This window comes from Pelodiscus sinensis, chromosome 19 (genome assembly GCF_052426305.1).
Source record: "Pelodiscus sinensis isolate ZL-2025 chromosome 19, ASM5242630v1, whole genome shotgun sequence".
NCBI classification, from domain to species: Eukaryota; Metazoa; Chordata; order Testudines; family Trionychidae; genus Pelodiscus; species Pelodiscus sinensis.
Genome location: NC_143070.1, coordinates 31,586,114 through 31,612,163, shown reverse-complemented (window position 1 = coordinate 31,612,163; position 26,050 = coordinate 31,586,114). Strand labels below are relative to the sequence as shown.

Here is a 26,050-nt window from a genome sequence, read left to right as displayed (position 1 = left end):
GAAAGCCACGAAAGTGCTTAAACTTGGCTAACTATTCTGTTACTAACTCTTTTTCCAGCACCATGATGGGGAGGGGAAAACACCTTTTCATGGAAAATTGCTGTGAGCTCTGAGTCTGGCAATTAATCCGTATAATTAGTATAAACAATTAGTAACACACATACTAAATGGAAACAAATCTGCCTACAACAAGTCACAGCTGGAGAGATCTCTGAAAACATCCACTCCATGTAGAGCCACAAATGGGATGTTAGAAATTATTTTTAAAGGCCTTGACAATAAGACAGTGACTATCATATTACATCTCTGTAAATCCATGCTGTGCCCACAACTTGAGCACTGACTTGAAATGTGGTTGCCTTACCCCCTCCCCTTCCCCCACCAAAAAACCCATACCTTGGCATTGGAAACTTCAGACAAGCACAACAAAAATGATGAAAGGTTTGGATCAGTTGCCACATGAAGAGAGATTGGGACTTTTCATCTTAGAAAGATGAAGACAGAGTGGAAATAAAATAGAGGTCTATAAATCATGGCTGTTTTGAGACTGTAAATAAGCAAAGGTATTTTTCTTGTTCCCATAATAGAAGAACTAAGGATGCGCCATGATATTAGCAGGTTGAAAACAAACAAAAGGAAGTATTTCTTCACACAACGCACAGTCAACCTGTGGAACTCCTTGCCAGAGGATGTTGTGAAGACCAGGACTATAAGGGCATGTGTATGCTTGGAAACTATTTTGAAATTGCTTAAATCAACATAATAACTTCCAGTCTAAGAAAATAGAAATAGTGTGTCCTCAGTATGGGGAAGCCTCAGATTTAGTCTGAGGCAGGCTCTGTTAATGTTCATTTCTGGGGGCATGGAATTAAAAACAGAGACGCAAGGCTGGGAGCAGCTGAAGCCAAGAGCCTTGTTCTACTGTGTCAACAATCTCTGAGGTGACATGAAATCCCCTCTCCCACTTCTAACCCTGAAATATCATCAACTTTATTATGTCGTTCCCGGCCTCTTGATACAGCCTTTGAACTCTGACTGCAAATACTGGCCTGCCAGAGATGGAGAGATGCCAAAACAGACTAAGCCGCATTGACTAAGGCTTCTGCCAAAGCCCAGGATTGAACTAGGGACCTTTAGATCTTCAGTCTAACGCTCTCCTAACTGAGCTACTTTGGCAACTGCCGCAAGCTTTCTGAGGCCCATGTTTCTCCCAGGCATATTTTTCTCTCAGCAGAATACAAGAGAGATGCTGCTGCCAGTGGCCCTGCAAGGCAAGATGAGCTTTGCCTGCCCCCCTCAGCCTGACTTACACTTGGCCCCATTCCTGCCTCTCTTCCCGGGGTGTCCCAGTGGCTGAAAGGGACTGTGGCTGCCAATGCAGGGAAGAAGATGGGCGGGGGGTCATGTTCCCTCTGAGATTTTCCACCCATGGGAGGAGTGAGTTTCATAATGTGCGCCACTAGTGAGGTCGTTTGGGCTTGTACGGATGTGGGCTACTGTGGTACCCGCCAGTTACTCACAAACAGCTTAGCTAAATATAGCTTGATAATTTTATAGAAGAAAAATACTGAAACAAGGGATGTCATTCCCGGCCTCTTGGTACAGCCTTCGAACTCTGACTGCAGGGCTAGGTCTACACTAGCGGGTTCTTGCGCAAGAAATCTTAAAACCGGCCCCTTCTCCTGTCACTGGAAAGATGGAAATGGGGCCGTTCCTTGTGGGAAAGAAGTGGGTGTGTCAGGAGGGGGATTTGAGCTTAAACCTCCCCACAGACCAGAACCCCCCACTGGAGGCAAGAAAAAGGGGCATGAAAAGACTTGGTGTAGCCAGTCTGGGTAGCTCAGTTAACAAAACAACATAAGGCTCTTAATCTCAGGGTCATGGGCTCAAGCCCCATCTGGGTGATGCCCTTCTTTAACTCACATTCTCAGTCTGCAAGCAATTCACTCTCAGCTTTCACCAGGCTTTTAGAAAGAAAAAGTCTAGTCCTGAGGTCCAGCTTTAGTAGAACCCGAGAGAGAACAAACTGCAATTTCCATCTTCTGAGGAGAAGGGAAGAGGATTTTCTTCTCCTCAGTTCTAGCCACATCAGCCCAGCGAGGGGAAAAAATAACCCTCTGCCAGCTGATTGTCCCCTGTCAGCTTCTGTAGCTTCACCTCCTGCCACAGCAGCTCCAGCTTTGAGCTACAAATCTCAAGGGGCTGGTGAGGAAATGAGGAGCTGGCAGCTCGGGTTAGTGGCTTCCCTGAGAACAAGAGGTGGAGTGTTCGCAAGGTGCAGTCCCCTTTTAGAAAGAGCTAGGAACAGAACAGTCATCCCAGTTCCACCAGCAGCAAAGTGTGTTTTTGTGGTGTAGTGATTAGCATGTTTGCATAACACACAAACGGTCCCTGGTTCAAAAACACAACGTCTTCTCTTATTGCTAGTGCCCAGGTAAGTGCAACTGCTGCTGACCAGCCTATGCCTGGGATGAGCCCACCTCACACATGACAGAGAAAGGTGATGTTAGCTGATAATGCCCCTTGGTGCCAGCCTAGGAAGGGGAGATGAATCAGGCCAGGCAGCTGCTGGAGGCTTGTGGTTTGGCCTCCCCTGACCTGGGAGGCTGGTGCATTGGGCCGGCTCTGCCTGCTGCCTCCCTTGTGTGACTTGCCCAGTGTAACAGGCCAAATGTTGGAAAAGCCTCTTCCAAAACAAGCAGCAGAAAAAGTTGCACAAATTGAGTTTTGAAATGTGCGTAGGTTTTCCAGAAGAGCAGTGCAGTGTAGACACAGCCTGAGTGTTGCTCAGCACTAGTAGAGACAGGGAGGGACAAAATGGTCTAACGGCACCTGCAGCCTTTCAGAACAACCCCCAAACCCAACCCCAAGAACCAGCCCTTCACTCCGCCCTCACTGGGGTCTGCTGGGAACTGTCACCACAGAGAGTGCTGAATTTGAGATCTCCACTCTCTAGAGCAGGGGCTGGACTTGATGGCCTTCGGAGGTCTCTTCCAGCTCTATGGTTCTATGACTCTCTGCTTTGCAGCATGGCAATTGCTGGGGGCAAAGAAAGGGGAGCCAGGTCTGTCTCTTTTGAGAGAGCAGGTAGGAAGAGGGAGGGGGCCACTGAGCCCCGACAATGAAAATAAGGGATGAGAACTGAGCTGCAGTTGGAGAACATGGGCATTGAGTGCTCACTTCACATGTGAGAGGCAGTGGGATCGATGCCCACATTCTCCAGTGGTAAAGATTTGCTCTTTCTTTTCCACAGACAGAACCAGCCAGGGGCTGTTTCCAAGGGCTCCTTCTCTTCCCATAAGGCAATGGGCTGGTTTCTGCAGTGCAGGGGGTGTCACATTTGCCTCACAGGGAGCAGTTCCCTAGCTAAAAGTCAGGCAGGCAAAGTCCAGCCTGTAACACCCAGCGGAGGGGATTCACCTTCCTGGGGAGGGTGGGAACAGACTAGCACTTGGGAGCTTGGCTGCCAGCTGCTTAGCACATCTGGATACAGAAGAATCCCAAGACTTGGTTCTGCCAGGCTCCAGTTTCCCCTCTTCTGTTTCTTTTCAGCTCCCTGCAAACTGCCTCCCAGCTGTGGGTGAGGCTGAGTGTGTGTGAAACCAGCCACGCTTTGGATGATTTTGTTAATTGTTTAAAAAGCCTCAGGAACCTCTTCTGCCTGGGGAGGTGTCTGTAATAGACGCCTAGTGTGACATTACCCTGGGGTTTTACCCCTTTAACCTCACCCAGAGAGTCCCGACAAGTCCACTCCTGTGTCAAGTGTTCACATGTCTCATATCTGAGGAAACTCCTCCTCCCTTTTTCCTGCCAGTCCTTCCCGAGCAAGCTCTACCCTTCTGTGCCAAAATTCCAATAAAGTGTATTATCCCACCACGTCCCTGTGATACCAACTTCCTGCTTATTACCCATAGTCCTGTGTGTCTGTACCAGCATCTAAGACACAGATTAGATTTTGCTTCCCAGTGGTCCCTTGTCCCTCCTTTATCTCTGCGGTTACAGCCCCTGCTCTCTGGCCCATCTCCCAGGTGTCCATGTTGTTCACTTACCTGTGGGCTTTGGGCACCTGCCCCCATCAAACCTAGTTTAAAGCCTCCTCACTAGGTGAGCCAGTCTGCACCCAAATACTCTTCCCTTCCTCAACAAGTGAACCCCGTCCCTGCTGAGCAGCCCTTCCTGCAACAGCATCCCATGGGCAAGGAAGCCAAAGCCCCCTGCCCATGGAGCTGTAGCTTTCTGTGCCCAGGGAGCCAGACACCGCTTGGGCTCGATGGCTGTGGGGAATGGGGAACGGCTGCACTTTGGGAGTCAAAAGTGTTGTGTGGAAACATAAAGAGTCATTTTAAAAAGCCTTTGGAGGAGGGCACTTTGGCTCAGTTGGCTAAAGCACCTTCCTCATAAATGAAAGATCCTGGGTTCAAGTCCCTGTGTTGCCTTTCTAGGACACAGAAGAGGCCTCCCCTGGCCATCCATAGAATTGCTGGTTCAGGAAAAAGCTGAGTGGGGAGGGTGTTGGGAAGAAGGAAATCACAAGCCTGGAGCAGGTGCAGAGGCTGCTGTGACTGGCAAGGCAGGGCTGTGACTGCACTTACTGAGACAGGAAAGCCAGCCCCACACATCCTTGTGATTTCCTCAGGAGCTCAGAGCCTGAGGGTGAAACCTCTGCAGCCATGGAGAGTCAGGGTCTGTGGGCATCAGGAGCTTCTCACCTCTTCTGGTTTCTTTCTTCTCCACTCAGCCTTTTTCCTGAACCAGCAGTTCCATGGGTGGCCAGGGGAGGCCTCTTCTGCGTCCCAGAAGGGCATAAGTAAATGTGAGCAAAGGCTGAACCCAGGTGCTGTTGTTTATTTGGTAAGTGCTTTAGCCAGCTAAGCCACGGTGCCCTACTCAGACCCACCTCTAAACTGTTCTACTCTATGGTCCCAGACAACACCATTGTCTCGCAAATTTTGGCCATTCCCCATTTCCCTCCTGCCTTCCCACCCTGGCTGTGTCTGGCTCCCTGGGCACAGAAGGCTACAGCTCAGTGGGCAGAGGCTCTAACATGCACCTCTCCGTCAGCCGCTGGGACTCTAGAGTCGCCTTTGAGGTTTTGCAGGGTTGGGGGAGGGTGAAATGCAACAAACTTTGATTCTCTGGCTTGTAAACCCCTTGGTCTCAGGGTCTAGGTTGGAGTTCCCAGGTGGGGGCCCGGCCTCCTTCAGTTTGGTCCCTTCCCGAGGGCACAAAATAGACAACAGAGAATTCCTTTGCCCCGCAGCAATCTCTGTTGGCCAAAGGGTTAGCAACCGAATATTTGCTCAAGCGTAAGTGCAGTAGCAGAAAACTTTTGTATGTGTGTTTCTGAGGTGTAGTGGTTATCACATTTGCCTAACATGCAAAAGGTCCCTGGTTCAAAGCCAGGCAGAACCACAGGGTCTTCTCTTATTGCGGTTCCTCTGGGTGCCCACAAGGCAGTTCCAGGGCAGAACTTTTGTGTTTGTGGATATAACCTGCGCAGCCCAAGAAATGTGATTGGCAGCTCCTCCCCACAATCTTTTTGTCAATTGCAGCGGAGGGCTCTGAAGACATGGACCCAAGGCAACCACCTTGGTTACCTTCTGCTAAGGCCAGGCCGGAGGGAAAACAATCACTCCTTCGAGCCGGAGTTGAACCAGCGACCTAAGGATCACTTGTCAAACACACACTACAGTCCTCCGCTCTGCCAGCTGAGCTATCGAAGGGAGCCTGGTTGATGCTGGCTTGTCTAGGTTGTCATTTCTACAAGTCTCGGGGCACGTGCTCCCCCAAGTAGGTGGCATTGCTGATGAGGGGCAGAGAAGCACAGGGGCTGTCACAGGTACTTCACATGCAGACGGACCCCTTGAGTGAAACCTGAGCTAGATCCATCCATGTCACAGCAAAAGGAAGAAAGTTGGGTTCTTCTCATGTGTCTTCTTTGTTCCAGAGTCTCTAGGGCTGCGGTCAGGGCAGGTCCACAAAAAAACAAACCACTTCTCACGTGTCTCCTCACGTGTCTTCAGCAGGGGAGGCGGGAGCAGAAAGTGGGAAGGGTGGGCAGGGGAAGGGTGTGTGTGCGGTGGTGGTGGGGGAGGCACAGAGGGGAAATACAGAAGGCCCTTGTGGGGGCACCTAGGGGAGAGTCTCACAGGTGTCCTTGTCTGGAACTCTCCCTCAGGGCCTCTCAGATGCACAAGCCCCCGGAAGGGCCTGCTGGATGGCAGCCGTGTGCTGCTGCTGAAGGGCCTTTTGCGGAAAAGGGATGCAGATTAGACACAGCGCAATTGCAAATGAAGTGGGGATTTAAATCTCCCCCGCTTCATTTGCATGAACATGGCTGATGCTTTTTTCTGGCTCGGGGCTTTGCCGGCAAAAAGCGCCAGTCTAGACGGGATCTTTTGGAAAATAAAGCCTTTTCTGAAAGATCCCTTATTCCTAGCAATGTGGCCCCTTGAGCAGCCTCTGATATTCCCTGTGTGAGCCCCAGAACCAGCCCTGAGTGAGTGGGGCAGAGAGAGCAGCTCACACATGCCAAGGGGCTGGCCAGGGGCAGGACATGAGCCTGCCAGGCAGCAGTGACATCACAAGGGCCTTGTGTAGCACCTCAGCTCATTGGCGGGGAGGCAGTGACCTCACAGAGGGACCATGACAACTGCCAGGTGGGACAGGCTGCAGGGCTGGGGCATCTCAGAGACCCCCTGGCCTGGCTGCCTGGAATCTCCTTTGTGAGGTTTCCCCCTGAGGGCAGCATTTGGGAGTGTCTCTGTGGAGATTTCCCCTGGCTGTAGTGGGAGGGGGGTGGGGCAGGCAGGGCTGCCACTAAACCTCTGGGAGAGGCAAGAGAGAAGGCTACTAACACCCGATGAGGATGGGATTTGAACCCATGCGTGCAGAGCACAATGGATTAGCAGTGCATCACCTTAACCACTCGGCCACCTCATCTGAGCTGCTGGGGCTTGTTTCAAATCACCTGAAGTCAGCACTTCAGGGAACCTTTCTGCCACTTGCTGACTGGCCAAGGACACCCAGGGTGGGAAGGTTTTGGCTTTTCACAATGTTCCCTGGGCTGTTGTACAAAGCTCAGTGCTGGTAACAAACCCAAACACCCCTTGGTTACATCTACCCTACAAAATTCTTGCTCAAGAACTGATTTGTGCAAAATGTCTTGCCCAACAGTGCGTCCACACTGCCATGTGCTGTTGCACAAGAGAAGTGCTTTTCTGCAAGAGCACCCATGGAAGTGTGGACGCTCTCCTGCGCAGGAAAGCTCTGAAGGGCATTTTAGATACATGGCTTTCTTGAGCAAGAAACCCCTGTTGCCCATCCACACTGACTCCTTGAGAACGAGTTCTTGCGCAAGAGGGCTTATTCCCTGTCCTGCTCTGGGACGTGTCTCTGTGGCAGGAACCTGCCCAGGCGGCTCTCGCAGTGAGGCCCCTCCCTGGCAGCACCGAGCAGTGAGAGCTGAGTGAAGGGGGAGGCAGGACCAGGGGGAGAAGGCTCCATGACTGTGTCAGAGGGAGGCTCTGCCCTGGCCAGTGGGGAATCGTTGCCTCTCCGAGGGGCCCAGGCCTGGTGGGTCATTTCCCCAGGTTACTGAGTGGGGGCTGGAGCCAGTTCTGGGTTGTCTCCTTCAACAACCGAACTGAACCAATGGATCTTGTGCTGACCTGACACTGCGCTGGGCTAGTGCTGTGTGTGCCACAGAGCTTCCTGCAGGGCTGCCCACATGGGAGAGGGGAGGGGCAATTTGAGTCACCAGCTCTGTCCCTTCTGAAGGGCTTGTGAAAGTGGCAGGTGCTGTCTTGCAGTGAGGGAGAGGTGGGAAAGGGGCCCTGAGTGAACCTCTTGGGTCACAGCTGCTGTAACAATGAGGTAAGATGAGTGAGTAGGCAGATGTAAAGTGAGGCTGGTTTCTCTGACTGGGAATTGAACCCAGGCCTCAGCAGTGAAAATGCTGAATCCTAACCACTAGACCATCAGGGACACATGACCAAGGCTCTTTCCTTACCTGCACTAGCCTTTCACAGGCCACTTTCTCTCCCCTTCAGGACACGGGTCCATTTTCCATTGTCCAGAGGGGACAAGAACAGAAACCAAACAGAACATCAGAACAGCCAGACGGGGCCATGCCAGTTGTCCAACTAGCCCAGGATCCTGTCTCACGACAGCAGCCAATTTCATTGTCCCCAGGGAATCCTCAGAACAGACAATTAAGTGATGCCTCCTGTCGCCCATTCCCAGCTTCTAGAATACACCAGCTAGGGACACCTGCCCTGTCCATCCTGGTTAAATGCCATTGATTGACCTTTCCTGCATTAAATTATCCAGTTCTGTTTTGGACCTTCTTGTGATTTCACTTTCTCAACATCCTCTGGCAAGGAGTTCCACTGGGTGCAAAAATGCTCCCTTTTGATTCACTTTTAATTTGGTTACTTACCAGTTTCATTCTGTCACCCAGGATCTTGAGTAGGAGAATAAAAATTCTTATTTGCTTTCTGCACCCCTGTCATCATTACATAAAACTCTGTCCCATCGCACCTTAGTCGTCCCTTTCCCAAACTGAGAAGAAGAAGTTCCATGAACTCCTGGGAGCTGCTGTTCCAAAGAAGAGGCATTTCCCATGGAAAGATGGCCAAGCCCAATCCCCTACACAGAGCCCCAGAAAATACCAATGGACACTGGGCACTTGTAAAGCTCCCTCTCGGGTAGCGCTACGGAATGGATCCGGCTGGCCATCGGGCTGACTAACGCCGTCAACAGACGAGTCCCAGGGAGACTTCTCAGCCCAAGTGCAGAGACTGTGGAGTCTCCCACTCCCAGCCCAGTGGCAGAGGGGCAGCGCCCTGAGGAGGCAGGTCCAGAGGCAGCGGAGACCTTTGAAGGGAACGGAGACGTAAGGTCAGAAGGAAGGAGAACAAGTCACCTCTTCCCAGGTGAGATGTAGTGGGAAACTACCAGATCCGGTGCAAGCCGAGCTCCAAGGGCTGGTTCCTCCTTGCAGGTGCTGGATTGAGAAACACCAAGGAGTGCTGTGCATGTGAATGTCCAGAAGGAACATGGATGAAGGAGCAAGAACATGGGAGGGTGTCAAAGCAAGCCCCGGGAGGGGGGGGGGGGGGGGGAGCAGGGCAGGGGCTGGGTGGAAAGAAAGGTCTCATGTGACCTTACCTGGGGCCAGGCAGCTAAACAGGAGGGAACCCAGCAGCCAGGGTCAGGGGGGACAGAGGCACTTACTTGTGCCGGGTGAATCCTCTGCTCTGGTGGGAGCAGCAGCAGGGTAGGTGGGTGCCTGGGGCAGGGGCTCCCCATTCCCCCTGGGACAGAGGCCCCTGTAGAAGTCCTGTGGGGAGGGGGTGGGGCAGGCTGTGCTGGAAGAGGCTGGGGGTGGGCGACTGAGTGGGGTGGGGATTGAAGAACAGGACCCAGAGGCCTGATGCTGAAGCTCACCCTCAGATCAGACCTTGACTGATCAGACTAAAGTGCCTCAAAGGAGCTACAGCCCCACAGCCCGGCCTAGGGATGGCTCAGCCAGTGGGTTAGAAGCACCGGGACACAGAGAGACTCAGGAGCTGCTCAGAGACAAGCACTGGCGAGAAACAGAACAATTCCCAGAGCAGACGATTGGTTGTGGCTCGTTTGCTGGGACTGAAGGAGAACAAGAAAGTCCTGAGTCTCCTCCCTGTGACTGGCCCCTGCTCAGCCAATCAGAACTGGAACTAGAACTGGAAGACTGTGTCCACACTGGCGTGTTATTGTGCAAGAAGGGCCACCCTGCCCACTCGCTCTTGTGCAAGAAGTTTTACTGTAAAAGTGTGGTAAGAGAGGGCTTCTTGTGCAAGAGCTACTCTCTTTTCTAACAGGTGTAAGTCCTCTTGCACAAGAGCTCTTGCACAAGAGGGCAGTGTGGACACGGGACAGGTGTTTCTTGCGCAAGAAAGCCCAATGGCTAAAATGGCCATCAGAGCTTTCTTGCATAAGAGAGTGTCCACACTGCCATGGATGCTCTTGAGCAAAAGCACATCTCACACATGGCAGGGGGGATGTGTTCTTGCGCAACATGCTGTCACTGCCAAAGGGACTTTCAGAGATGAAGTCTAGTTCCCTGCCTCACAGCAGAACAAAGCACCATCCAGATGGATGTCTGTCCAAAACAGGAAGCTACCAGGAGTGGGGTTTGAACCCACACAGACAAACATCTATTGGATCTTAAGTCCAATGCCTTAACCACTCGGCCATCCTGGTGATGGAGAAAGGAAAGACGTGCAAGTTCTCTCCCCAAATACCCCAGGGGCTCACTCTCAGAGTATCTTCCCGTCCCATCTCTGTGCCAGGGCTTCCCACCGAAAGGGTGAACGAGCCATCCCCTCCCCCACAGTGAGGAGGGAAGCAGGGAAAAGGGAAACTAAACAAGACAAAACCCAACGTCCCCAGGGATTCCGAGGGACAAAGGCCTGGTGGGGAAAATACCCCCCCACACACCTTCACCTAGGCTATGTCTACACTCCCAGCTTCTTGCACAAGAAATATGCAAATGAGGCTAAGCGTGGAATATCATGGAGCCTCATCTGCATACCTAATAAGCTGCCATTTTTGCAGAAGACGCTCTTGCGCCAGAAGGAGCTGTCTACACTGCCCCTTCTTGTGCAAGAAAAACCCTCTTGTGCAATGCCGCTATTCCTGAAAATTATCGTCGTAGAGGAATAAGAGATCCTCCGGAATAGGGCTTTATTCCAGAGGATCGGGCCAGTCTAGATGCTTTTTTCCGGCTTTTCCCCTAGCCGGAAAAAAAGCGGTGGACAAGTTTATTTAAATCCCGTGGGGGATATTTAAATCCCCCGCGGATTTCCCTATTCCCACTTTCAAAATTAGCATGCCCCTTCCGAAGAAGGGGCCAGTGTAGACGTAGCCCCTAGTGTTTTCCCTGCCTTGCATTTGGCCACCCCCCATGGATCAGGCCAGTGATTGCTAACCTTTTTTTAATACCATGGACAGCCAAACCCATTCACAAACTTTTGCCAGACTGGTAACATATTTACATATCTGCATATACATTATGCAAATAACAAATATGCAAATATGGAAATAAACCATTACCAATCCCTAACAGATCAGTGTTTGCAGTTATCTACACTTAAAAATTCACAGAAGAAATTCCCCTCAGGCTCCGGGGGAGGGGGAGGGGGGGGAAGAGGCGGGCCTGCTTTCCCACTGAGGCCCCAGGGCAGGGCGCGGGAATGCCTCCTGCAACTGAATCAGTGGGAACGTGCCCTCTCCCCCTGCCACCGCCAAAATAAGTAAGTAAAGAGCCCACGCAAGCCAGCCCAGAGCCCCCACCAGGACGCTGTCAGAAGGGGGATTTTAAAGATCACTGTTGCACCCATGGGGTGGGGGCGGTGTTTGCCCTGAAAGTCTGTACAAAGGGGGTCATGTGAGATGTTTAAAAGGAGAAGCCAGATCACTGCTACACCCATGGGAGGGCGGGGTTGTCCCAAAAGTTGGTTCAAAGGGTCCATGTGAGGTGTCACATGAAAGCTAGTGTTCTACTCATTCTGTAGATGCTATTCATGTGCTTGTACAATATCTGTATGTGGAGTTATAAATATGGATTCTGGGTTGATGCTGGAAAATTCTCTGTCTGCAGCAGAACAATGGGCCAGGAATGTTCGTTCAGTGTCTACGCTAATTAGCGAGGCTCCAGGGACAATAGATCTTTAGGTGCCAAAGACATCCCTGGGGAATGAATCTGGAGGCCTGCAGAGCAGCCAGAACAATGATTGCTGGCTTGGGTCACAGGAATAGGCCACTGACTATGTGACCTGATGCAGCTTGGAAGATGCCAGGAGAGGTATAGAAGTGCCATGTGGCATCCTCCGTCTTGTCTTGAGTTCAGCTCCTGATCCCAGATGCAGCCTTGCAGGGAACAATGAGCCAGAAAGAACTTTGGACCCAGCTTAATATAAGATGTGCACCAGAGACTTTTAAGATAGCAGTTTATAGCATTTCTGCTAAGAGCCTGTATCGAGAACGGTGTGATTCGATGTATTATCCTTTAACAACCTTACCCTCATGCTTTTTCTTTCTTTTAGTAATAAACCTTTAGGTTATGTCTACACTGCAGGCTTTTTGAGCAAGAACGGCCATTCTTGCTCAAAAACTTGCCAGCTGTCTACACTGCACGTGTGTTCTTGTGGAAGTAAATTTACAGTACAGCATCGGAAAACAGGGCTTCTTCCGGAAGAGTTATTCCTCTCCCCATGAGGAATAAGCCCTCTTGTGCAAGTGCTCTTCCACAAGAGGGCAGTGTAGACAGGGGACATGAATTTCTTGTGAAAGAAGCCCCTATGGTTAAAATGGCCATCAGAGCTTTTTTGTGCAAGATAGCGTCCACACTGCCATGGATGCTCTTACGCGAAAGCACATGGCAGTGTGAACGTGCTCTTGTGGAAGACCTTTTGCACAAGAACTCTTCTGCAAAACAGTTCTTGCACAAAAAGCCTGCAGTGTGGACCTAGCCTTGGAGTTTAGATTCTAAAGGATTGGTTCAGCGTGATCTTGTGGGTAAGATCCAGAATGTAGATTGATTGGGACCTGTGCCTGGTTTCTTGGGACTGGAAGAACCCGTTTGGGGAGGGTGAGATCGGGTTCTATAACCCCTCACCTGTATGCAGGCCCGGGGCTGATTGTGGCACAGGGAGAGCTGGGGTGTCAGAGCGGTTTTGTTCATGAGGCTTCTTGCAGGCCAGACTGGCAGCTGAAGCGCTCAGTGTGACTGGTTTGTGGACTGTTTGGGAAGGGTCTTTAGTCAGAGGCCGTAAGGAGCCCTGAGTTCGAGCAATTTGCCCTGAGCGGATGCCCTCAGCTGTGCCCAGACCCGGTCTGGTCTGTCACAGGGTGGCTGGGCTGGGACTTGTGCAACAGGGAGACCATTCTGCCTGCCCTCACAGCCCTACTCTGCCCACTTGCAAGAGCTGCAGGGCTTGCCAGCTGGCCTCGTGGCGCAAAGGCAGCGCGTCTGACTCCAGATCAGAAGGTTGTGTGTTCAAATCACATCGGGGTCAAGTAAGCAAGAAGTTTTTTATGGCAGGTGAGGAGGCCTGGTTATGGGAAGGGAGGTGCACAAAACCACAACTTGGTAGGAGGTCAAATAGGAAGGGGCCACTGGAGGTGCTTGGGCCACTGGCCTGCTGTTTCTGTGGAAAGGGGGAAGAGGACACACACTTGTTACTGGGGAACAGGGCGCATGGATCCCACTCGTTCCTGCAGAAAATGAAACAGGCTGAGCATTTTGCAGAGAACAGGCCAGAATCCTGCTGGGAGAGGCTCCATCATGCACAGACTCTGCGCAGGGCCAGACTGCTGGGAGGAGGCTCTGGCCATGGACTTTCCTCCCCTCTCTGTTACCGCCTGCACCTGGGGCTGAAAGGGACGTGGGCTGCAGGCTGGTCCTGCCCAGCTGCCTTGCCCAGTGGGAGGAGAAAATGCTCATGGAAGGGCTCACACATTGTCCCCAATGCACTCACCTGAGGGACTGAATTCTTGCTGCCCCTGGGTGCACCCAAATGCCCCTTCTGGGGGGAAGGTGCCCCACTTCACACCCCTCCTATCACACTTGGTGCCATGAGAACAAAGCTTGTAAAGGGGTTTGAATTCCCTCCATCTCCCCTTGCTTCTGCACTAAAAGAAATCCTGAAACAGGCCCCTTCTCCTGTCCCTGGAGAGATGGAAATGGGGCCGTTCCTTGTGGGGACAGAAGTGGGTGTGTCAGGAGGGGGATTTGACCTCAACCCTCCCCACAGACAAGAATCCCCCCATTAGGGGCAAGGAAACACCTTGTGTCAGGCACTTGAGAACACTTGGCTTATTCAATGCTGTGATGGGGTATAAAAAGACCTGTTGCATACAGCCTGGTTAGCTCAGTTGGTAGAATATGACTCATGGTTGTGGATTCAAGCTCCATGCTGGGTGATGCCCTTCTTTAACTCACATTCTCAGTCTATAAGGGTATGTCTAGACTACAGAGTTTTGTCGACAAAATTGGACTTTTGTCGACAAAACTATACCTGCGTCTACACTACCACTGAGTTCTGTCGACATAACATCGACAGAACTCAGCAGTTTTGTCGATGCTGATAAACCTCATTTTACGAGGCATAACGCCTTCTATCGACAGAGTTTCTGTCGACAGAAGGTGTTACTGCATGTAAACTGTCCTTTGCGTCTACACTACCATGTCGACAAAGCAGCTTGCTTTGTCGATAGAACTGAATGTAGTGTAGACGCTCTTTGTCGACAGAAGTTTTGTATGTGTCGACAAAACTTCTGTCGACAAAAGCCTGTAGTCTAGACGTACCCTAAGCAATTCACTCTCAGTTTTCACCAGGGTTTTAGAAAGAAACAGTCTAGTTCTGGGGTCCAGCTTTAGTAGAAGCAGAGAGAGAACCAACTGCAATTTCCATCTTCTGAGGAGAAGGGAAGAGGATTTTCTTCTCCTCAGTTCTCGCCACATCAGCCCAGGAAGGAGAAAAAATAACCCTCCGCCCGCTGATTGTCCCCCGTCAGCTTCTGTAGCTTCACCTCCTTCCACAGCAGCTCCAGCTTTGAGCTACAAATCTCAAGGGGCTGGTGAGGAAATGAGGAGCTGGCAGCTCGGGTTAGTGGCTTCCCTGAGAACAAGAGGTGGAGTGTTCACAAGGTGCATTCCCCTCCCCCACAGAGCAGGGTGTTGGAAAGAGCCAGGAACAGAACAGTCAGACAAGTTCCACCAGCAAGTTTCACGTTTCCTGTGTGTTTCTGTGGTGCAGTGGTTATCACATTTGCACAACATGCAAAAGGTCCCTTGTTCAAAGCCAGGTAAAAACACAGAGTGTTCTCTTATTGCCACTCCCCTTGGTGCCTGAGTAAGTGCAGCTCCTTCGACTCAGACTGTGCCAAGGATAAGTCCAACTACCATGTGATGGGGGGTGGGGAGGGTGACATGAACTGAGAATGCCCCTTGGTGCCAGCCTGGGGAAGCCAGATGGGTCAGGCCAGGCACCTGATGGACACTTGTCTGTCAGCCTCCCCTGCTCTCGGAAGCTGGCGTATGGGGCCGGCTACTCCTGCTGCTTCCCTTGTGTGACTTGCCCAAGGAGGAAGTGAGGCAGGAATGGGGCAGAGGAGGGAGGCCAAGCTGAGGGGGGCAGGACAAAAGCTCAACATCTCAGTGGGGCTCAGTGGGGTGAGCAGAGACCCCCCCTTGTTCTGCCAAAGCCTGTGGGGTGGGGCTGGCTGTGGGGAGGCAGAGTCCTCAAAATCCACCTTCTTTGGCTCCCTTTCCTGCGGGCTCCCTAGAGATGGATTTGTGCCCCCTGCTGCGAGTCTGAAAACACCTGCCCCCTGGCAGCTCTGTCTCTTGTCTGGGAGGGGCTGGGGCTCTGGAGATGCAGGGGCAGGACAGCACTATGTGTGGCTGCAGACAGCAACAGAGAGTCAAGCGAGCAGAAGACCAAATATCGCTGGGTCTGCAGCCAGTGTTGGGAACTGGGCAGGGAACAGGAGGCTTTTGTGTCACACACGTCTCAGGTAGGACAGACCCTCACTGAGCCCAGACTGTGACTGGTCCTAGCCAGGAATGTGTCCTGGGCTGGTTTGTGACACTCTCAGGCCGTGTCTACACTGGGCGTAAGAGCGACGCTGCCGCGGTCGATGTTCCGGGCTCTAGGGAAGACCGGCTGATTGGAACTGAGCTGTGCAGAGTCTTGTAAAGGGAACCGCAACTTCTCTGGATATTTGCCGAGTTTTATAAGAGGGTTTATCAGAAGGGATGTTGTGGGCTCTGGAACAAGGTGGGTGGGACAGGGAACTTGGTCAGAGGCAGGGGAATTAGCTCAAGTGGTAGAGCGCTTGCTTTGCACGCAAGAGGTAGTGGGACTGATACCCATGTTCTCCAAGATCAGAGATTTGGTTTTTCCTTGTTTTACAGGCAGAGACAACAAGGGGGCTAAGTGCTTCTAGGGGCCTCTTTGCAAAAGGCAGTGGACTGGTTTCTGCAGTGCACTGGGTGTCACGTTTGCTGGGCATAGAAAAGTTCCCTGGCTAAAAGCCAGACAGGAAAAGTCCGGCCTGTAACACCCAGAGGAGGGGATTCACTTGCCTGGGGAGGGCAGGAACAGACCAGCATTTGGCTGCCAGCTGTTTGCACATCTGGACAGAGAAGCATCCTGAGTCTTGGTTTTACCAGCCAGTTTCTTTTCAGCTCACTGCAAACTGCCTCCCAGCTGTGGGTGAGGCTGAGTGTGTGTGAAACCAGCTGCGCTTTGGATGATTTTGTAAATCGTTTAAAAAGCCTCAGGCACCTCTTCTGCCTGGGGAGGTGTCTGTAATAGATGCCTAGTGTGACATCACCCTGGGGTTTTACCCCTTTAACCTCACCCAGGGATTGATGACCAGTCTGTCTCCTGTGTCCATCTCTGCCTCAGGCCAAGTGTTCGCATGTTTCATATCTAAGGAAACTCCTGCTCCCTTTTTCCTTGCCTACCTTTCCTGAGCAAGCTCTACCCTTCTGTGCTAATATACCAATAAAGTGTATTATCCCACCAAGTCTCTGTGATACCAACCTCTTCCTGTTTATTACCCATAGTCCTGTGTGTCTGTACCAGCATCTAAGACACAGATTAGATTTTGCTTCCCAGTGGTCCCTTGTCCCTCCTTTATCTCTGCGGTTACAGCCCCTGCTCTCTCCCATTTCTGGCCCATCCCCCAGGTGTCCATGTTGTTCACTTACCTGTGGGCTTTGGGCACCTGCCCCCATCAAACCTAGTTTAAAGCCTCCTCACTAGGTTAGCCAGTCTGCACCCAAATACTCTTCCCTTCCTCCACAGGTGAACCCCGTCCCTGCTGAGCAGCCCTTCCTGCAACAGCGTCCCATGGGCAAGGAAGCCAAAGCCCCCTGCCCACGGAGCTGTAGCTTTCTGGGCCCAGGGGGCACGACACCGCCTGGGCTCGATGGCTGTGGGGAATGGGGAACGGCTGCACTTTGGGAGTCAAAAGTGTTGCCTGGAAACATAAGGAGCCATTTTAAAAAGTTTTTTGGAGGCAGGTACCATAGCTTAGTTGGCTAAAGCACCTGCCTCATAAACAGGAAATTCTGGGTTCAAGTCCCAGTGGTGCCTTGCTGTAACCTTGCTCACATTTACTTATGCCCTTCTGGGACACAGAAGAGGCCTCCCCTGGCCACCCATGGAGCTGCTGGTTCAGGAAAAGGCAGATTGGGGAGGAGCCTTGGGAAGAAGGAAATCACAAGCCTGGAGCAGGTACAGAGGCTGCTGTGACTGGCACTGGCAAGGCAGGGCTCTTGCTGCAATTGCTGGGACAGGAGAGCAAACACCACACACCGTCATGCTGGGACTGTGGAGTTGCCTTTGAGGTTCTGCAGGGTTGTGGGAGGGAGAAATGGAGCAAACTTTGATTATCTGGCTTGTAAAACCCTTGGTCTCAGGGTTTAGGCTGGAGTCTCCCGCTCCCAGGAAGTGGCTGGCACTTTGCTTTGTCTTTGCCTGTGGGCTTGTCTGTCTGCAGCCTGGAAACCTCCTGGCTCCTCAGACCACTGGTCTGGATGGAGCGTTACAGACGTGGGAATAATGGAATTGCTGTGTAGACGCTCCCATTGTTATTGCAGTGTAATGGCCGTTATGCCCAAGTAACACTGCTGTGTAGATGCAGCCTAAGAGAAATGCTGAGGAAGGGCTCCTACAACATCAGGGGAGATGGGGAAATGAGGTCACTTCTCTAAATATAAAACAGAGAATGTGCCAGGAGTAGGATTGTAACCCACAGCTCCATTTGGAGACCAGAACACCCAACTGAGGGAAAGACAGGTCCTTGAGTCTGGCACCTTAGACCACTCGGCCATCCTGACACCCATACAATACCTCAAATGCAGTTTTCTTACATGTGTGAGTTGCTCGGGGAGGCGGCAGGAGCACCTCTCTTTCCCCACCTAACAGCCGCTCTACAGCACAGCTGGGTTTATCCACAGTCGCCCTTGTGGGGTGTTTTGCAGGAAGCTGACAAGAAGCGGAAGAGGGGAAACCGCCGGCCGGCAGAACTGAGTCTTGGGATTCTCCTGTGCCAGGGAGTCTGTGTCAGTGCCCTTAGGGATCCTGAGCTGGGCGGCTCCTAGGCTTGTTGGCTCCATACCAGGGGTGTCTCTTCTGCAGGGCGATGCTTGTTCCCGGGCTAACGCTTATCCCTGGGACACACTTTGTGCAAGGACCATTGGTCTTTGTGCCACAGTACGTGTCTGGGACGTGGGAGTGAGGAACCTGCCTCAAATAGACACGAATCCGCCCCCGCTCCCCCCCGCAGTGCTCTGCTTGAGACTCCGGAGCCCTGGCTTTGACTGGTGCCTGGCACGTGGGGAATTAGATCTAGGGGGAGATTTCTGGAGTCCCTCAATAGCTGCTGCTCACATGCAGATGTGCACATCTGTCTGGGATTACTGGGCACCCGGCCTGCTTCCTGTCCCTGCCAACCTGGGCAAAGTGGCATCACTGGCTCAGGGGTTCCTCTCCTCAGTGCACTGCAGAGAAAGCCCTTGTGTGTTAAAGGGCCTCAGGGAGCCCGGAGCAGAGGGAGCTGGGAATCTAGTCCCATTGATCCCCTCAACACACACACACAGACCCAGCACCAAGCACCCCCACATCCCTAATCCTGTGCCCTGACTTCTCTACCCTTCCACATCCTCACCCCTGCCCTGAGCCCCACACCCAACACACAATCCCCAGATCCCTGCCTTGAGCCTCCCACACTCCACTCCACACTGTAATTTTTTACAGGTACTGTCCTATCACAACCCCTCCCCCAACTTCCTGCCTTGAGCTTCCCTGTGCCCAAGGGGTGGTGCCCAATAGAACAGTCCCTGTAAGAAATGTGTCACTTTCACCCCTGGGAGCAGCTCAGCCAGGCAAAGGGGCTGCCTGGGGCAGGACATTAGCCCTGGAGGGCAGGGGTGGGTGTGGCAGTGACATCACAAGGGCCTTTTGCAGCCCCTCAGCTTATTGGCTAAAGCAGGTTGGGAGGTGATGACCTCACAGAGAGTCCATGACAATGGCCAGGTGGGACAGGCTGCAGGGCAGAGGAAACCTCAGAGACTTTGCTGCAGGGAGTCTCAGAGCCCCCCATGACTTTGCTGCAGGGAGTCTCCTTCTGGAGATTTGCCCTTGAGGCCAGAGAGAGAATGAGGGTCACAAGCACGAGTGTGAGGAGGAGCTTCCTTGGAGCCTTTTCCTTTCCCTTGACTAGCTGAACTAGAAGGCAGACGTCCCTGTGGAGAAGGGAAGAGCCTCCAAGAGGAGCTTTGTTTCTAAGGCAGGGGAATTAGCACAAGTGGTAGAGTGCTTGTTTAGCATGTGAGAGGCAGTGGGATTGATACCCACATTCTCCCCTGATGGGAAAAATTCCCCTTTCAAGGAACTTTTGCAGCACCTCAGCTCATTGTGGGTGGGCAGGGAGCTGGGGGCAGAGCTGGGTTCTGACTCACTAGGGTGCGTCCCATAGCTCAGAATAAGTGATGCAATTGGGTAGCTTATTTCAAGTCAATTTTGAAATAGCTTATTTTGTATTTTGGCGCTGGCTACACAGCACTTGTTTCCAAATAAATCACAATTCCAATCCCTCACTCCTCACTCCTCGCGCCATGAGGTTTGCAGGGACGTCGGAACAGTGAGCCCGTTATGGTTTGAAATAAGGGGCTTGCTCTTAAGATGCGTCTGTGTGATATGAGCATCACGTCCTAAACCTCCGACCTTGCCGGCCCACGGGTATCAGTCTCACAAGTGGCCCTTTCAGAAAGAAGCCTTAGGCAGCCGCAGGGACGTTATAGCGGCGAGGAGTCCTGTGGCACCTTATAGACTAACTGAAGTGTAGGAGCATAAGCTTTCGTGGGCAAAGACCCACTTCGTCAGATGCATATAGTGGAAATATCCAGAGGCAGGTATAAATATGCAGGCCAGGATCAGGCTGGAGATGACGAGGTGGATTCAATCAAGGAGGATGAGGCCCACTTCTAGTAGCTGATCTGGAGGTGTGAATTCCAAGAGAGGAGAAGCTGCTTTTCTAGTTAGCGAGCCATTCACAGTCTTTGTTAAATCCAGAGTTGATTGTGTCAAACTTGAAGATGACGTGTAGCTCAGCAGTTTCTCTCTCAAGTCTGGTCCTGAATTTTTTTTTGCTGCAGGGACGTTACGGGCTCTGGAACAAGGTAGGTGAGGTAGCAGAGTCTTTCATGGGCAGGGGAATTAGCTCAAGTGGTAGAGCGCTTGCTTAGCATGCGAGAGGCAGTGGGATCGATGCCCACATTCTCCAACTGTAGCTTTGTTCTCATCTCTTATTTTCACTGTCAGGGGCTCAGTGGCCCCCTTCCTCTTCCTACCTGCTCTCCCAAAAGAGACAGACCTGGCTCCCGTTTCTTTGCCACCCGCAATTGCCATGCTGCAAAGCAGAGTGGGGTGATACCAGGCTCTGTGGTGCACTGGAAAGCATGTTGGACGTTTAAACTGCAGCAATTTGTGTGAGCCCAGCTAATCATTCAAATGTTGTGGGTTCAAGTCCCACGAGTGTCACTTTAGCTGCTTTCTCATTTCCAGGATGCAGCTTTTACAGACCAGAGAATCCTTAGGGTGAAACCGGGGTAGGTTTGAGTCCAGACAGTTCCCAGCAGACCCCAGTGAGGGTGGAGGGAAGGGCTGGTTCTTGGGGTTGGAGCTGGGAGTTGTTCTGAACGGCTGCAGGTGCTGTTAGATCGTTTTGTCCCTCCCTGTCTCCTACTAGTGCTGAGCAACACTCAGGCTGTGTCTACACTGCACTGTTCTTCTGCAAAAAGCTACGCAAATTTCAAAACTTTCTAGCACCCTGCTCTGCACCTTATGAACACTCCACCTTTTGTTCTCATGGAAGCGACTCACCCGAGCTGCCAGCTCCTCATTTCCTCACCAGCCCCTTGAGATTTGGAGCTCAAAGCTGGAGCTGCTGTGGAAGGAGGTGAAGCTACAGAAGCTGACAGGGGACAATCAGCAGGCGCAGGGTTATTTTTTCTTCTCCCTGGGCTGATGTGGCTAGAACTGAGGAGAAGAAAATCCTCTTCCCATCTCCTCAGAAGATGGAAATTGCAGTTGGTTCTCTCTCTGGTTCTACTAAAGCTGGACCCCAGGACTAGACTTTTTCTTTCTAAAACCCTGGTGAAAGCTGAAGGTGAATTGTTTGCAAACTGAGAATGTGAGTTAAAGAAGGGCTTCACCCAGCAAGGGGCTTGAACCCTTCCCACAGACACAGCAGGCCAGTGGGTTGTGCACCTGCAGTGGCTCCTTCCTACTTTGCTTCCCACAAAGCTGGGGTGAAAAATTGCTAGATCCCAGCCCTCCCAGGCTAAGCCATGGCAGAGGTAGCAGGATTCACTCCCATCTTCTCCTGCCTGCGCCCTGGTACTGAGGGGCCGGCCCCTTTTCTGATGTCCCAACTCTTATTCCCACAATGCACTTTGTGCAGGGGCCGTTGGTCTTTGTGCCAAGGTGCGTGGCTGGGAGCCAGGACTCAGGACCCTTCCCCCAATCTGACCCGCTCACACTGTCTGGCTGCCTCCAGCACAGGCTGAGCTCAGGGGCCAGGTGGGTGACCTGTCCTGCAGCTGTGATGGCATCAGGCCCTTCCCGCCTGCCTGCTCAGTCTGGAGATGGAGCTCCAGTGGCCTCTGACACCCAGCGAGAGGAACAAAACTCTCTTGGTTGAACCTCAGTGCATGGAAGCTGAAGCACCTGAACCTTGTAACAACCAGCTGAGCCCCAGCAGGCCCCACTGAGATTTGAACTCAGATTGCAGGATTCAGAGTCCTGAGTGCTGCCCCTTACACCATGGGACCTGTGGTGTGAAAGTGCAGTGGGCACCTCTGACTCTCAGCTCTCAGGCTGGCCTCTGCTCTCCTGGCTCCCTCCAGCTGCTTCATCTCCCAGGACTTTCTGACCTGCCCCAGCTCTGCTGCTTTCAGGGCAAATCCCTTGTTAGGACCAGTCACACTCTGGGGTCAGTGAGGGTCCCTCCCACCTGAGATGTGAGTCACACAAAAGCCTCATTTCCTGCTCCGTTCCCAACGCTGGATGCAAACACATGGTTGCTATGGGGGTGTAACAAGTGCCCCCTTAAAAAGCTCATCAATTGAAATGAAACTTTTACATCTCCAGATGTGTCACACTTTGGGTTTCTATTGACCAGGGATTCTTCAAATGACCACAAACCCCTCACGTGCTCTAGTGCCAATGCACATAAACCAGACAAACCCGTCCCTCAGCTGGAACCAATTCAAACCGGCTCTGTGTGTGTGTCTGGTTTCTGTTTCCATCCATTCGACAAGGGTGTGATCTGATCTGGATGCCCATTGGCTCGTCCTTACTCTCCTTTGGCCGTGTCCTGCAGAAGAACAAGGACCACGTCCAGCTGGGGATGAATGGCCACAATCGATCTTACAGCGTTTAATTTAGCAAGTCCAACTAAGACTCACTAAATCAAACCCAGAGGCCACCCCCACCAGCTTCCAGCACTTCTGCTCTTTGCCCCCTTCGGCTTCCTGCTGTGGGGACATGGCCAACTCCAGCTACATAGGGAGGGATGGCAGGGAGAGCAGACACATTGGACAGGCACCACTGGGGGCTGCCTCCCTCACCTCCCCCATACCCAGCAGCTGCTTGGCCAGCTTAGCCATGGGGCTGCTCTCTGGGACTTCTCTCCCAGCTCCTCCACCTGTTGCCATTGCCCATCCCAAGGGAGGGGGGACGAGAGTCACTCTCCACGGTTGCAGGAGCTGCAGAGGTTGCACTTGCAGGGTCTCTGGGCACCGACACCCCCAGGGAATCACAAGGGCACTTGGCGCTGGCTCTTCTGTCCCAGCAATTGCAGTCAGAGCCCTGCCTTGCCAGTGCCAGGCACAGCAGCCTCTCAGGGTTTAGGTTGGAGTCCCCAGGTGGGGGCCTGGCCTCCTTCCGTTTGGTCCCTTCCCGAGGCCACAAAACTGACAACAGAGAATTCCTTTGCCCTGCAGCAATCGCTGGTGGCCAAAGGGTTAGCAACCGAATATTTGCCCAAGTTTAAGTGGAGCAGCAGAAACCGTTGTGAAGTGTGTTTCTGTGGTGTAGTGGTTATCATATTTGCCTAACAAGAAAAGGTCCCTGGTTCAAAGCCAGGCAAAAACAGAAGGTCTTTTCTTATTGAGGTTCCTCTGGGTGCCCACAAGGCAGTTCCAGGGCTTGCCCCCCGGTGCAGGGCTGGGTGGCCTGTGTGCTGGCTTTCAGGAGCATGTGGGAGAGCTAAACAGGTTAGGTTGAGATGGGAGGAGGAAGGGTTGGGGCTGAGACTTCTCAGCGGTGCCTTGCCTGGGACCAGCTATTGCAGTCAGAGCCCTGCCTTGCCAGTGCCAGTCACAGCAGCCTCTGCACCAGCTCCAGGCTTGTGGTTTCCTTATTCCCAACACTCCTCCCCAGTCAGCCTTTTCCTGAACCAGCAGTTCCATGGGTGGCCAGGGGAGGCCTCTTCTGGGTCCCAGGAGGACCTAGGAAAATGTGAGCTGCCACCGCACATGAAGCCCTCACTGCTGCCGGAGCCACTCCCTGTGCTCAGCGGCCGGCTGCTAGCATGTGCAGGCTGGGATACTGTGTGAAGCCAGCCTGCACGTGCAGGATATGATGTAGTGCGTTGTGAGCAGAATGGCATGGCCCCATTCCCGCCTCCCTTCCCGGGCTGACCCAGTGGCCGAAAGGGGCTGCGGCTGCTGCTGACAGGGAAGAAGCTGGGAGGCAAGGTGCTGGCAGCAAGCGATTCCGGCTGCCTCTTTGCCCTGGGTCTCAGTGCACCATGTCGACTGCCAGCCACCTTGACCAAACCTCAGACCAGCTGGACTAGCCAGCCCACATCACAGTGAGTCACTAGTGGCCCCATCAGAGAAGAGCCATTGGCAGCTGCAGAGAGTCTCTGCAGCTGGCTGAGGTACCTTTCTTGAAAGGACCACTGGTGACCTGTATTTTCATAGGGCTGGCTAGCTCAGTTGGTTAGAGCGTGGTGCTAATAACGCCAAGGTCATGGGTTCAAGCCCTATGCTCGTCACAGGGCTGTTTGGTTTGTTGACCTACGCTGATTTTGCCTCCTGCTATGGACAGGGAAGACCAAGGAAATGGGGGTTCAGGGCCTGTGAGCTCCCCCCCTTGAGGAATAAGGCAGTCTGCTCTTAGGATCCATGTTAGCACAGGCCATGCCATGCTGTATCTCTGAGAAGCAATAAACCTTTCTACTCTACTGGCTGGCTGTGTGTAACATTTGGCTGTGGATGGGGGTGCAGGGTTGGGGGCTCCCTGACATGCCATCTGGAACTTTCTGATCCAAAACATTTGTGATCTGGCAGGACCAAGGATCTTCCAGGAGGAGAGTGTCTTGGTGCTATGCCAGGGGAAGGGGGTGTGCACAGCTGGGCTGCACGGTGCAGGGGAAAAGCTGGGAAGCTTAGCACAGGGTGCTTGGGAGCTGGTGCATGGCTCAGCTGGGCTGCGGGGGGAAGCAGCTCCAGAGCTGGCACATGGTCAGCTGGACGGCTGGAGGTGGGAGCCCAGGGGGCGGAGGGAGGAGCTGGCAGCAGAAGGGCTGGAAATTACCTCCCCTGGGCCAGAAAAATCCCTCAGCTGGAACTAGACAGGTCCCGAGGGTGCCAGAGCAAGGAGGCCCAACCTGTTCCTAGGTGTCCTGTGCTACTGGTGGTGCATGGCCACACGGGGGTCGGTGCACACTGCATCATTCTGCACGTGGACAAACAATGAGGGACCACTGGTCCTGGGGCTGCTTCAACATCTTCACTAATGAGCTGGGATGGGGATGGGTTTGCAGCTGACACTGAGCTGGGAGGGTAGATATGCTGGGGGGCAGGGATTGGGCCCAGAGTGACCTGGAGAGATTAGAGGATTGGTTCACAAGAAATCTGCTGATGTTCAACAAGGACAAGTGCAGAGTCCTGCCCTTGGGACGGAAGAATCCCAAGCATTGTTACAGGCAGGGGAGCGACTGGCTAAGTAGCAGTTCTGTAGAGAAGGCCCTGGGGATTCCAGTGGATGAGAAGCTGGAGCTGAGTCAACAGGGCGCCCTTGTCGCCAAGAGGACTAACGGCATATTAAGGTACAATAGGCGGAGCATTGTCAGGCGATACAGAGAAGTGATTATTCCCCTTTAGTCAGCTCTGGTGAGGCCTCTCTTCCAGCTCTGTGAGGCTATGATTCTAGGAGGACAGGACAGGGGAACAGGACGCCAGTGGGGCAGGGGGCAAAAAACATCATTTTGTGGACAAAAGAAATGAAGCCGGGGTGGGGAGCACACACTGGTTTTTGAAGAGCATCTTGGCAGCCCCGGTCCTGAGAAAGACGTTCTAATGGAGCAGGTTAGACTGACATTTAATTTGAATGTGGCTCATGTGTAAAAGCCCTTGCAAAATACAAAATACTGCTGTGTTTTGGCTGTGCAACATTTACAAGCCAACACACAGCTAAACATCAACAACCAAGGGTGTGTCTACACTGCAATGCTATTTTGAAATGACTAGCGCAATTCCAAAATCACTTCAGCTGCGTCTACGCAGCAGGCCATTATTTCAAAATAGTGTTGAATTCCTGTCTAGCTGGAGGATTTCTTACCCCGACTCCTGTAACCCTCATTGTACGCGGAGGAAGGGAAATCAGAGGAAGAGGGCTCTATATCGAAGTAAGTGCAGTGTAGACACTCCCTATTTTTATACAAGCTATTTCGAAAGAGGATATGCAATTGATGTAGCTCAAATTGCATCGTGATTTTGAGTTCAGCCCTGGAGTGTAGATGCACCCTTTGGATAAATTGGCTACCATCCATTCAATAGGTTATAAGGAAATAAATCGGTCTATCTCAACTATGGGAAAGGAGAAACTTACTAGGGGTTGACAACCAGCATGAAGGGCAACCTATCGTATGGCTGGAGGGTCGATTCACAACATGAAATTATATGGAAAGGCCTCGT

At 52.5% G+C, this 26,050-nt stretch overlaps 7 non-coding genes across 7 annotated transcripts; 1 reads left to right on the top strand and 6 right to left on the bottom strand.

The window, feature by feature from the left end:
- Positions 1–1,103: 1,103 nt before the first annotated feature.
- Positions 1,104–1,176, bottom strand: TRNAF-GAA (transfer RNA phenylalanine (anticodon GAA)). The gene has a single exon. It is a non-coding gene; the product is annotated as a tRNA-Phe (tRNA).
- A 4,457-nt stretch (positions 1,177–5,633) lies between these two features.
- Positions 5,634–5,723, bottom strand: TRNAY-GUA (transfer RNA tyrosine (anticodon GUA)). The gene is given in 2 exon segments: positions 5,634–5,669; positions 5,687–5,723. It is a non-coding gene; the product is annotated as a tRNA-Tyr (tRNA).
- Positions 5,724–6,860: 1,137 nt separating this feature from the next.
- TRNAS-GCU (transfer RNA serine (anticodon GCU)) lies at positions 6,861–6,942 on the bottom strand. The gene has a single exon. It is a non-coding gene; the product is annotated as a tRNA-Ser (tRNA).
- A 972-nt stretch (positions 6,943–7,914) lies between these two features.
- Positions 7,915–7,986, bottom strand: TRNAE-UUC (transfer RNA glutamic acid (anticodon UUC)). Its single transcript has one exon. It is a non-coding gene; the product is annotated as a tRNA-Glu (tRNA).
- Positions 7,987–10,162: 2,176 nt separating this feature from the next.
- On the bottom strand, positions 10,163–10,245 carry TRNAL-UAA (transfer RNA leucine (anticodon UAA)). The gene has a single exon. It is a non-coding gene; the product is annotated as a tRNA-Leu (tRNA).
- Positions 10,246–12,989: 2,744 nt separating this feature from the next.
- On the top strand, positions 12,990–13,061 carry TRNAW-CCA (transfer RNA tryptophan (anticodon CCA)). Its single transcript has one exon. It is a non-coding gene; the product is annotated as a tRNA-Trp (tRNA).
- An 8,762-nt stretch (positions 13,062–21,823) lies between these two features.
- Positions 21,824–21,895, bottom strand: TRNAQ-CUG (transfer RNA glutamine (anticodon CUG)). The gene has a single exon. It is a non-coding gene; the product is annotated as a tRNA-Gln (tRNA).
- Between the last annotated feature and the right edge of the window lie 4,155 nt (positions 21,896–26,050).